Consider the following 13352-nt stretch of genomic DNA (forward strand, 5'->3'; position numbering starts at 1 on the left):
CTCCCTCTTCTTCTTTTCCATCCAGTCCAAAAAATGAGTAAAGTTTAGCATAAAATACAAAAGGGCTTTATACAAATATATACTTTGCGTGACAGAAGATCTATAACCCTGTTGTGACAGTAAAATCTGCCCAACACTAGAGGCTCTCAGCTTGTATCTGTTTGCTCAGCTGTTGGACAGGACAAGTTAAAACAACACTCTTGACATTCTACTAGAAAGCTCTACTACTGCTTGTATGTAAGCTGAGTGGGAAATCAGATAAAACATCATAAGCTGCAATCAATTCCATTTATTTCATTTATTACATTTTCACTGTTTGTTCGAAGGATTAAAAAAAGTACAATTTTGTGTGTGTGTTTGTATGTGGGACTGAAGTGCTTTCAGCCAGAAGATAGTAAAATGCTATATAAGTACACGCCATTACCACTTGCGAACAAATAGATCCATGTACGTCTTTCCTTTTCTGAGCTGGAATCTGCCTCCAAACTGTAGGGCTGCATAGCGCCAGTATTGCTCACTGTTTATGTTGCACCGGTAGTGTAAGTTTGAGGTTTGGGGAGCTGTAAGATAGCAGGAGAACACGTATGGATGGAGGGATATGGCGACAGGCTTATTCTGCGCCAACAGTCCTGCCTGCAACTCGGAGACGAATTTCTAAAGAAGTAAAGTAATAATAAATAAAGTTTTAGAAACAACAGTTTTTTTTTTATTTTAGCCAAAACTTCGTAAGACCACGGGGTACACTTGAAAATGGATCAACATATAATTGGAGTGGTACTTTAGTCACCTTTCTTTAATCAGATAATGCTAAACAAACTTTTGACAGTTTACTACCAGTGTTTTTGTGTACTGCTCATTTTTCCAGCTATATTTGCCACTTTAAATACACCTTTTTCACTTCAGTGTTTTCAGTTACTGTCAAGCCTCTCTCAGATGTTTCAATCTTTGGAGGAACTGAGCCTGCTCTCACATTGCTAGGTCACCTGCTCTGCCATCACTCCATTGATTGTTCTCATTGGTTAAGTGGGTCACTGTTCATTGCTCTTATTTAGCTCAGATTATGGGTTGCTTGTTGTAGTGTTGAGAGCCACAAGTTTAAACGGAACAAGTGTCTTTCAAATCTGCTGGACCTTTCTGCTTCAAGTTTCATGGGAGTAACCAGTGCACTCTTGTTCTTGTCCAGCATTCTGCTGTTGTGCTCTGTTCAGGATTTTAGGCAGCAGGCACCAAGATGCGTTTGATATAGAGGACAGTGATGCTTCTTCACTGTCAAGGGGAGCTTTTTAATTGGGTCGTGTAGGCTCATTTCAGAGCTGCTTCACTGGGGAGCTGGACTCTTTCTGAATATAGAGGGAGCAAGTGAAATCTGACTGACAGTCATGGAGCAGGAATGTGAGGCTGGTCTAAATGAAATGACATTTAACATGACTGGTAAATACAGACTTCCCCAGGTAACAAACTTTGATCATTTTTAGTAAGGATCGACCAATATGGTTTTTTGAAGGCCGATATGATACCAATATTTTTTAACCCTCGTGCTCTCTTACTTTCTGCACAGCGTTGCTATTTGTGATATGGTGAGAACAGAGATGTTTACTACAATTTCAGGGGAGTTTTCTATGTTTACGTACCTTTTACACGTCTGTGCACGCTTGAGCTTCACTACGGAGAAAAAACTATTTTCTCCTTCAACCTCCTCACCGTAAAAAGTTTCAACCTCTGATTGGCTCTGCCTCTCCCTGTGCTTGGGTAACCAATCAGAGATGGGTGATCACCGAGGAGCGGCTGCTCTGGGTCAAAAACCACCAGTTCAATATCGGCCGTCGGATTTAAAAAAAGCCGATACCAAGGAGCGTCAAAATATCGATATTGATATTGTATCGGCCGACTCCTAAATATAAGTGTTATTCCTATGAAACCAATAATTTAATTGATACATGGGTTAGATTTAGAAGTCATTTTAGTTACATTAAATGTAGCATGCACCCACACAGAGACACACACCTGCATCAATTGGTTCATTAAAACAATAGATCAGTCACCAGACTGAGGAAAGTGACAGAGGATCAGCTGCCTGCTGTTCTTTCTGGACTGCATGATTTTCAGACCATTAACACCCTAACAGTTCAATCACAAACATCCATATCGTAGGTAGGCTGTTTTCTTGTGAGCAGTAGGACATTTTACTACAGCAGTGTACAACCGTACAGTTTTTCCTTAATTGTTTCATACATTTTCTGACAGCATGCCTCATTCTCAGAACCTCCTACACAATTCCTAAACACACACACAATGGACAAAACCCCTAAACTCTCCTGCAAAGTGAAACGTTACATTCAAAACAATGTTACTTCCTCTCAAATGGATTGTGTTTTCAAATGATACACACAAAGTGTGATATGAATAGACATTTCTAAGAACCAGCTGAACTCTGATGTGCTCCATATAAAACATCATGATGAATGGAAAACACTTCAGTGTCACAATTACAGACAGTACACACATAAGTGCGTTGTAAGATATTTGATTATATTATTTAGATATTCAGAACACACAGATGCATGGTTGAAGTTTATTTTATTTTTCCTGTAAAAACTATGTACACAGTGTACATCCTATTCACAACTAACACAAAGCTGCCCATATACTACATACAAAACATCATCTACTTTATACAGTTACAGAAAAAACAAAACTATGCTGCATCCTCTCTTCTGTTGCGGTCTGACCACAGCTCCTCATCCACATCACAAGCAATGTCTTTCCTGGCAGATCAGCCAATCCAGCCATGAAAAGCATTAGCTGCTATCTCCACATGTGCCCTCCGTAGCTTGGAGAAGACGTATACGCATTTGTGGATTTCAGTCATACACTTTCCATCTCCAGGCAAAAAAAATATGGAGGCAGATTAACAACTAAAAAGTGTGGGTGGGCAGGGAACTGGTTATGTACCAGAGCAGCCCTGTGGAAACTGACGTTGTCCCAAATGACAACGTGCCTGAGCTGCTCTGGGCCTTCTACCTGATCTGGTGGAGTGAGTCTGTTGTGCAGGGTGTCCAGGAATGCGATCAGATGGGCGGTGTTGTAGGGGCCAAGGGTAGCATGGTGATGGATGACGCTGTGGTGAGTAAGTGCTGCACATATTATGATGTTCCCTCCGTGCTGGCCAGGAACTTCAACAGTGACAAACTGACCAATGATATTCATTCCCCTCTTTCATCTTTTTGTGAGGTTGAACCCAACCTCATCGATGAGGATAAACTGGTGCTCCACTGCAGCCACCTCCAGCTCCAGGACTCTCTGAAGCACACGACAATACTAGAACTAGACATTGCGGGGTCAGTATAATGAAGCACAATCATTATGATTACGATATTAACTTATTTGTAATCTACTGTATACAGTGTTAAGCATATGGATCAATTGTGGGACTCACTTGCACATTGCTTCTATTTATCACAGATTTATGACTCTTTTTGAATTGTGTTCAAATGGCACCCTGTAGACCCCTTTATCCTGAGACAAGCAGGTCCACCAGTGTTGATTGCTTAACCTATCAATATTTTGAACATGTCGTTTTTTTCTATCATTTTTCTTTTTATATGCCGTAATGTTATGGCATTGTTTTGTAGGACCGTGCTCATAATTTCCGTTTCCTGTTCACGTCCCCAACCACCTTGTGTTGGTAATCTTTCAGTTCTGCCTAACAAAGATTAAAATACTCCAATTACAAAGTAGGTATACATTTCCTAAATATGGGAAACATGCCTAATATTATTTGTATAGTTCTACAGAGCAGTCAACAGGCAATACTGTACCACTGTACTCTTTGAGTACTGTAGTGATATGTAGTACTGCAATTTCTAGTGCGAGTAGATTTGGTACCTGTCCTCATTTAGGAACGTCCGGATGATGGATGCTGCAGTTTACCTGCTCACATTTGGCTGTACAGCATTAAAATATGCACTTGTAAAAATAAACAATTGCAGTCGAAGTTATGGGTGGAAATAAGCAAGATGGAAAAGATGTGTTTTTACTTTCTTGGAGAACTGTGGGAGAGAGCCGATGTTTCAGAGGTCAGGGGTAATGAGTTCCAGAGCTGGGGGGCAGAGTGGCTGAATGCTCTGCTCTCCATAGTGACGAGTCGAGCAATAGGGACAACTAGTTAAAGGGAGGAGGATCTGAGGGTGCGTGTCGGTCTGTCGACATGAATAAGGTCCGACAGGTAAGGAGGGGCAAGGTTGTGGATGGATTTAAAGTTCAGGAGAAGCATTTTGGCTGTAATCCGGTGTGTAATAGGCAGCCAATGAAGCTGCTGCAGAACAGGTGTGACGTGTTGGATGGACGGCACTTGAGTGATCATTCTGGCTGCTGAGTTTTGAACATATTTTAACGGCAGTGGAATGAGGCTGAGGGAGGAAGACGACGGATGCTGCGAAGCTGAAAATACGCAGGCCAGGTGATACTATTGATATGTGAGGTGAAGGAGAGGGTGCACAGCAAATCGGGCAGTGTACATTTTATTCCATAGGAGTACATTTTACACCGAATTCGGTGATTATTTGGGTCCAAATTCCCAGTGTCAAAACAACACTGTCCACTGGAGTTAATTAAATAACACCAAAATAGTGTAAAATTCAAACACCGTGAGAGTTCATTAAAAACACTTTTGCAGATATTATTTGACTCTGTTCATATGAACCATAACATTCTTGATGTTGACTACATCTACACTCAAAGGGTAGAAATGAACTCTTATCAGCGTTTATTTACACCCTATGATATCTCATTTTTATTCTAAAGGGAGTTGATTATTCACCTAATGCAGAATTACACTGATGCCATTTAACACTCAGGTCATACAATAAACTCTTAAAATAAACAATGTTCTTCTTCCCTAATGTAATAATCTTCCCTATGTAGCGATATGTACTAAAACACTAGTTAGCAACAGTGATTCACATTCAAAATTACACAATAACCAATCTGACAGCAATTCAAAAGGATTTTTAATTGCCAATTCAAAGTGCCATGGAACATAAAACAAATACAGACAGTACAGAGACAAAAAAAAGACTGAAAACCAAAATCTGTTGTCTCACTAGAATATGTGCCACTATAAAGTGTGAGCTGGTCAGTGAAGTTACTCAACAGGATCATAAGAGCATTATAAAACATAAATATTGTGCCACATAAGTTGGCATCACAGTTAAACACAACTGTCTTAAATAAAAACAAACTTTGTAAATGTTGTAAAGGACAATCCTCTCTGAATCTTTTACAATAACACAAGAACAAAGACCACATAATGTTGAATGTTTTCTAAAACCTGAAAATATGCAAAATCTCTCAGAACAACCATCTTTGTCACATAAAAGCAAATGTACTTGCATTTCTGTCAAACAGAACACCAGAGCATCTTTCTTTTCCTAGATTACCTGACTTAATTGAGAAGTTTTGATCGGAGGTCCTTTACCCTGGCTTTCATGGCATAGGCCCACATCAATATTGGAAATGGTCGTCTGCACAAAAGTATACATGTTGTGCAAGGCCGGGTCGTAGGAAGTCCCAAACACGTAGTGTGCTTTAAAAAGTTCATCGAAGGCTGAAAGTGAAGACTTAGCCTCGCAGGAGATAAGCTGAGTGTCCACCACAATGTAGTAGTCATTGATACTGCCACGTGATGCTCCAACAGCCAGAATGTAAGGCTGCCTCCCCTGGGCTTCTTCTCTATCACTTCCTTTAGACCTGGACTGCTGCCAGTCCTGCTGTTTGAGGAAGTTGCCTTTTAAAGGTTGGCAACAGTTTAGTTTTGGCAAGACATTTACGATTTTACAGTGATTAAGCAAATGCTGTCTAGACCAGCTACACAACAACTGGTTAATTCAAGACTCAAGGGTTTTTATTTTCTATTGATTTCTTAAGTAGAAGAAGCAAAGTAACTGTTTTTTATGTGGCGCTTTTTTATTAAGAGCTTTAATGAGGGCGACAGTGCCTCAGGCGGTAGAGCGGGTTGGCCAATGAACGAAGGATAGGCGGTTCGATTCCGGCTCCTGCCAGCCAAAATGTTGTAAAAAGGCAAAAACACACTTAACCCTACTTGCCTCCAGTGTGGCTCCACTGGTGTGTGAATGCGTATGAATGTCCCGGTGATGGTCAGAGGGGCCGTAGGCGCGTACTGGCTGCCACGCCTCTGTCAGCCTGCCCCAGGGCAGCTGTGGCTACATCAGTAGCTTACCATCACCAAGTATGAATGAGGAGTGAATGAATAATGGATATACAATGTAAGCGCTTTGAGTGTCCTGAAAAGTGCAGATAAATCTAATCATTATTATTAATGTGGGACACATACATTTTTAAAATGTTGTTCTTTAATGGTTATGATAATTACATGTTTAGTGCTGTTTTTTTGTATTTCGGTCAACACTCTGAAGAGAAGATTCTAGACTGGTTCTGCGAGAAGCCATCCCCATTCATTCTGTCAAGGTTTATGAGTTTAGACCAGGGGTGGGCAAACTTTTCCACTCGTGGGCCACAAAGGCTTCTAAAGTTTGACAGAAGGACTGGACCATAAATGTATATATATAGATATACATACATCTTATTTCTGTGTGGAGTTTTGACATATGAAAAACGCCATAGTACGCATTAGTTATTTATCCTGTTTTTTTTCACAGTTTTCCTGCACTGGTAAAATCCGGGAAGGAGAATTAAGACATTTTGAGGGAATAAAACTTCACTACACTCTTTCTCCACTTTCTGATGAACACGTGTGTCATGTTTGCAAGGCGAGGCAGACCCAGATGCTGGAACCCAGAAGAATTACCGAAGGCTGAGGTAAAGAGAAATTAGTTTTATTGTCCTTGGGAGTTTGGGCACTGAAGCTGGAGTGCAGCAGCAGGAAGAGGCAGAGGAGGATCCGAGTGAGTTCAGATGACGGAGCGAAGATCCAGGTGGTGGGTAGGGTGGAGTTGGCAGCAGGGTGGATGGTGGAGCTTCTTGACCAAGGAGAGAAAGATGGACCCAGGGCAGCACGTGGTATGAAAAAATCCTGGCAAAGGGAATTAGACGTTAGCAAAAACTGATTTAAGTTTAGACTTCAAAGTATAGCCAGAAGCACAAGGCCAGGGTACTTCACCAGGTAAGGTAACGAACTGGCGAAGAATGCTGGAGCAGGCCCCTCCTATATAGCTGACTGTGGCTGATGAGATGAGTGCTGCAGCTGGGTCCAATCAGGAGGTGCAGAGGAGAGCAGGGGCACCATGACAACGTGGCCATTTTTACTCTTTTTCTCTCTTGTTTAAACTCTCAAAGTTCAAACCGTCATAGAAAAATAAGTCCAGTTTAAGAGAATGAAACAAAGATCTGATCGTGATCAAAGATTTATGCAGATCAGCAGATCTGCACACATGATTGAGAAGGTCTCCAGCTAATCAGGACACAGAACAGGCTGTTTGAAAAAACGCAGCTTCATAATTGCTCTGAAAGAATCAGCGAGCTGTGAAAGGTGAAATAATATGTAGAAAGAAAACAATATTCTGTTTTATTTAACAGAGATTCTGGGGGGTTCAGATACAGGCACAGACTGCAGAAGGGAGAAGAAAAAGTCACGTTCTATGCGGCCAGACGGGAAAAAAATTCATGCCTCTCTGATGTTGTTCAGCGGGCCGGACCAAACATGAGGGCGGGGCCGGATCTGGCCCGCGGGCCGTAGTTTGCCCATGTCTGGTTTAGACGCTGCTGTGGTATGAGAAGGCCTGGCTACAGAATCATTGAGTTTGGTTGAGGTCAGAACAGTGAAGCTCTTAACATTATGAATTCATCTGATCTGGAACATGTTCTGTCCAACTCACGCACTAACAGAAACAAAACTATGAAAACTAAACTATGACTGAATTATTTGTCCTTTTCCCTTAAAGCTTGAAATTTTGTTTATAAGCTAAAAGCTTAACTCTTCCCAATTATTTGTGAACACATAGGCTGCTATCAGTTTGTGGCAGCTGAAATGGAGACTCATCAGACCAGGGCAAGTTTTTCCAATCGTCTACTTTCCAATTTTGGTGAGCCTATGTGAATTGTAGCTTCAGTTTTACTGTTCTAAGCTGAAAACTAACCGGTGTGTTCTTCTGCAGCTGTATCCCATCTGCCTCAAGGTTGGACATGTGTGTTCAGAGATGTTCTTCTGCAGACCTCGGTTCTAACCAGTGGTTATTTACGTCACCGTTGTCTTTTTATCAGCTGGAACCAGTCTGGTCATTCTGCTCTGACCTCTGGCATCAACATGACATCTCCATCGTGCTGGCATCAATCTGGAGCTTGTTGTTTTCATACCAGCAGACAGAATCCTAAATGACCTTCCTGTCAGTTATTGCTAGCATGGTGATGCATGCGTACCTTGCAAATTCTGGGATTGTTGTGGACACTGCAAAACAAAAACAAAAGAAAACTGATGTTCAGGTTCAACATCAGCACATTCCCAGCCATTGCCACTCTGGGATTAATAAAGTTGTTTGAATTGAATTGAAAGTGTTTCTAAGGCTTTCAGCACCTGTGCAATCAGACGCAGTAGACCCCATTGTTGTGTGAAAAGCTCTTGCTTAGTCTTGCTGAGAACAAAGCTTTGTAATATAAAAAGGGATGGGCATGTGTTAACATGCACACAGCCAAAAGAGGAATTTGTCAGCTGAACAGTTCAGAGGATTCACCCTAAGACTAGCAAACATTTTATCTCAAGGAAAGAACTGCATGTTAGCTGTTTTTGTAGGTTTTTTTATCATTTCTTTTGGTTTTGAACCATTGCAGACATTCCAATTCTGAGCATCCCATGTGCATTTTGACTTTGTTCAACTTCACACTCAGGATTACAAACTTCAATGATGCGTTCAGTGGAGGTTGTTGAGCTTTTCACTGAGGTGAAGGTGTAAGAGATAGATCGTTTTATTTTTTCTGTTGAAGCATTAAAAAAAAGCCGGCTTTTTCTGAGATGTTTGCTTTGTTTGGTGAGATGCTTGGCGAGGCGTCACTTATGCTGCCCCCACTTGTTTGAGCACACAGGAGTAGGATGTTGTGTCTGTGCATTATCAAAGACATCAGGTTTGTTATCTGTGTTTGTTCTCTGTGTGATCAGCGCGAACTACAGAGCAGCCGTAGTTGTGTTGACTGACAGAGGGCATCAGTGAGGATATGAACGTGCACAGATATTGAAACATTTATAAAAGTGCCCTAAAACTTAAAGACACCCCCCATCATGTATTAAACAGCTTTGTGGACTTTGCTGTTACTGTATTCATCCAGCCGACAATCCACTTCACGTGTTCCAATTGTTCATATGTCATCTTTTATTTTGAGAAAAATACAGGCAAACTACATTCAGGTTTGAGTGCACCAATGGGATCAATGAAGAAATTCCAACACAAAATTTCAACTCTAATACAACAAAGCTATCTAAATCCCCCTCTCCCCCCTCTCATATATATACACTAGATTACCAAAAGTATTCGCTCACCAATCCAGATGATCAGAATCAGGTGTCCTGATCACTTGGCCTGGTCACAGGTGTATAAAATCCAGCACTCAGGCATGCAGACTGTTTTTACAAACATTCCTTAGTGAATTCCAGTGTGGAACTGTCATAGGATGACACCTGTGCAACAAATCCAGTGGAGAAATTCCTAAATCCTGCACAGTCAACTGTCAGCTCTATCAGAGCAACATGGAAGAGTTTAGGAACGACAGCAACTCAGACACCAAGTGGTCGACCACGAAAACTGATGGAGAGAGGTCAGAGGATGCTGAAGGTCAAAGAGGTCACAGACTTTCTGCAGTCAATTGTTACAGAGTTCCAACCTTCATGTGACCTTCAGATCAGTCCACGTACTCAGAGAGCTTCATGGCAGCAGCTGCATCCAGACACATCAAGTACAATGTAAAGCGTGGATGCAGTGGAGTAAAACACGCCGTCACTGGACTCTAGAGCAGTGGAGGCGCCTTCTCTGGAGGGAGGAGTCACACTTTTCCATCTGGAAATCTGATGGACAAGTCTGGGTTTGGAGGTTACAGGAGAACGGGACAATTCAGACTGATTTGGTGGAGGAGGAATGATGGTGTGGGCTTGTTTTTCAACTGCCTTTCATTCAACTTTGAATGAAACATTTTGGACACTTCCATATACCCAACCTTGTAGGAACGGTTTGGAGCGGGCCTTCCTCTTCCACCATGACTGTGACCAGAGCTGGGTCCATACAGACATGTAAAATGGTAAATGGCATACACTTGTATAGCGCTTTCTACCCTCCTTCGAGGGCCCAAAGTGCTTCACAGTCACAGACCCATTCACCCATTCACACACACATTCACACACTGGTGGTGGCTCCGCTGCCGAACACTGGTGCCAACCTCCCACCAGAGGCAATTCGGGGTTCAGTGTCTTGCCCAAGGACACTTCGACATATGGGCGGGCAAGGCGGGAGTCGAACCCGCTCACTTCTGATCAGGAGTCGACTGCCCTACCATTGCACCACGGCCACCCCTAAGATGTGGAGGGTCGGATGAACCCCTTCTTCAGTTCCTCCTCAATGTAGACCTGCATGGCTTCTGTCTCGGGCTGCGACAAACTGAACACCCTCCCCCTAGCAGGGGTGTTACTGGGCAGCAGGTCGATGGCACAGTCGTAGTGCTGATGAGGGGGAAGCATGGCACGCATGAATGCTCCAAGACCAGTTCAACCACAGCGATCCTGGTTGAGGCTCTCTGCTGATGCAGGAGGACTAGGGGTCGACAGATATGAGATCAATATCTGCATCGGCGCAGATATTGGTAATTATGACACCCATCAGTACTGTATAGGTCTTTTTTTTTAATCTGATGGCCGATATTGAACTGGTGGTTTTTGACCCAGAGCAGCCGCTCCTCGGTGATCACCCATCTCTGATTGGTTACCCAAGCACAGGCAGAGGCAGAGCCAATCAGAGGTTGAAACTGTTTACGGTGAGGAGGTTGATGGAGAAAATAGTTTTCTCCGTAGTCAAGCTCACGCGTGCACATGCATTTAAAAGGTACGTAAACATAGAAAACTCCCCTGAAATTGTGGTAAACATCTCTGTGTTTCACCATATCACAAATAGCAATGCTGTGCAGAAAATCATAAACATTTCTGTGAATCATCAAATCAAAGAAGATGCTAAAAATATAGATGTGACAGCAACCCGTTATTTCAAAACTTTAAAAACCAAATTAAATTCTTTTGAGTTTTATAACAGGAAAGTTTAAAGATACAACACACTGAGTGACACAAGAAGAGCTACGCAACAGCAAAGCACTTCCTCTCTGAATAAGAATGACTTAATCCAATAAATCAATACTTTATTAATCCCCAGGGGGAAATTCATTGTTTTTCAGTACAACCAAGAACAAGACAAACAGAGAGAGATAAGAGAGAGGAAGATAGTAATGTTATCTATTCTCAGCTCTTGTTGATTGAGTGAATCCAAGCAGCAAAAAACAACATTGCTAGAGGAAGAGTGTGTCTGACCGGTGGAGCAGCAGGCCGATGCTCTGCAGCTGCATGCTGGGAGATTCGTAGTATTGCAATATAAAGCATTTAAATTATTCTATTACAGACATAATTGTTATGCTACTCACAATTTCCAAAATATGCTGAACTTCTTCATCTCTGTCTCTTTCTGAATATAAGAGGTTTTTTTTTTTCCTTTTTAAACACATTTGTTTATTCCTTCGTGATGGAAGTTCATTATAAACTGCTCTGCTCTGAAACGGGTTCTGTTGTCACAACAAATTGAAAACAATGTTTACATCTGATGGATCTGAATTCATTTACAGATGTGGGATTATGCCGTCACGCTCCAGCACTGATTGGTCTGTGACAGTTTCATCCCATCAGCTGTCAGGAAACCTCTGTTTCAAAATGCTCTTTTCTTCACTCGATTGACCTTTGGTGGGGACCCTTTTGTGCTTCAAGCTTCTTAGTAGTTTAACAATGAAAAAAAATTAAATGTACCATTTAATGATTCATCTTAAATGTCTCTCTTATCATCCATCCATTTTCTAAACCGTTTTGTCCCTTTCAGGGTCACGGGGGTGCCAGAGCCTATCATGGCCACTCAGGGGTGAAGGCAGGATCCAGCCTGGTCAGGTCACCAGTCTGTCGTAGGACCACAATCACAGCCCCCCCCCCCCACCACACACACTCTCATTCACAACTAGGGACAATTTAGAGTCACCAATTAACCTATGAAGCATGCTTTTGGATGGCTGGAGGAAGCCGGAGTCCCTGGAGAAAACCCACGCATGCACCAGGCAAACTCCACACAGAAAGGTCCCCCAGCCAAGAACCAGGGTCTTCTAAGACCGCTAACCACTGCGCCACCGTGCAGCCAACTCTTATCATAGAGAAAAAACTGAAATGAGTTCTGTAAGCTAATAGAGACTCAAAGTCTCTGTGTACAATTTCTTTATTTGTCTTTGTCTAGCAACGTGCTATCAACTAACAGAGTGCAGTTGATCAGTTCAGTGCTGTCCCTGACAGTCTGTGTACTTATGTCAGTCTGAATAAAGGTTTCATTCGTGATTTAGGAACAACCAAGGTTACTATCACGTATGACCAAAAAAAAGTCATTGTCAATGTGTGTCTCACTGCTTTGTAGAAAATAAGAAATGTTAAATAGTGTCATTAATTCTCATTTTTTGGTAAAAATCTAAAGCTCAGTTTTATGTCTTCCAAAATATGACTGCAGGTTCTCTTCCTATGAATGACCTCATTGAAACAGAAATATGTTTTCTCTGGAGCATCTGGGATTTTTTTCTCTTTCTAGCAGAAATGATCATTTTCAAAAGTACAGGAATGACATTAAACAGGATGATACTATGAGGGTATACTGGTTAGATTTGCCTATGCACAAACTAACAACACCAAAATACTTTTTATGAAATCGATCATTTGGAGTTCTTTGCACTCCTTTCTCTATGGAGGCTGGAAAGAGCCAATTTGAAATAAATATATATACACCATTAAATAAATAAATAAATGTGTCATTAAAAATTTAAAAGTGGCAATAAATAAATAAATGTTGAAATCAATAAATAAATGTTGAAATAAATGTGGCATTAAAATATTAAAATGGAACATTTAAACATTTAATGACATATTTATTTATTTCATTGCCATTGTGGGTTAAAAGAGCCAAATTGAAATAAATAAATTTAATATGAAATAAACAAATAAATGTGTCATTAATTATTTAAAAGTTAGGAGTTATGTGGAAAGATCAAACTGTCAGATCTACCATTTATCAGCCAAACAATAAAAAAACACGATTTTTTCCAAAGTACTAACA

The 13352-nt window shown here is 41.4% G+C and overlaps 1 protein-coding gene and 1 long non-coding RNA gene across 2 annotated transcripts in view; one reads left to right on the forward strand and one right to left on the reverse strand.

The window, feature by feature from the left end:
* The window catches only part of LOC112144669 (LIM and calponin homology domains-containing protein 1), an 80250-nt gene that overhangs the window by 7263 nt on the left and 59635 nt on the right, over nt 1-13352 (forward strand). The window lies entirely within an intron of this gene.
* Nucleotides 6839-12382, reverse strand: LOC112144670. Its single transcript, XR_002918938.2, has 3 exons — nt 11641-12382; nt 7139-8422; nt 6839-7051 (listed from the first exon to the last, which is right to left on the reverse strand). It is a non-coding gene; the product is annotated as an uncharacterized LOC112144670 (long non-coding RNA).

Source organism: Oryzias melastigma, linkage group LG2 (genome assembly GCF_002922805.2).
Source record: "Oryzias melastigma strain HK-1 linkage group LG2, ASM292280v2, whole genome shotgun sequence".
Lineage (NCBI taxonomy): Eukaryota > Metazoa > Chordata > Actinopteri > Beloniformes > Adrianichthyidae > Oryzias > Oryzias melastigma.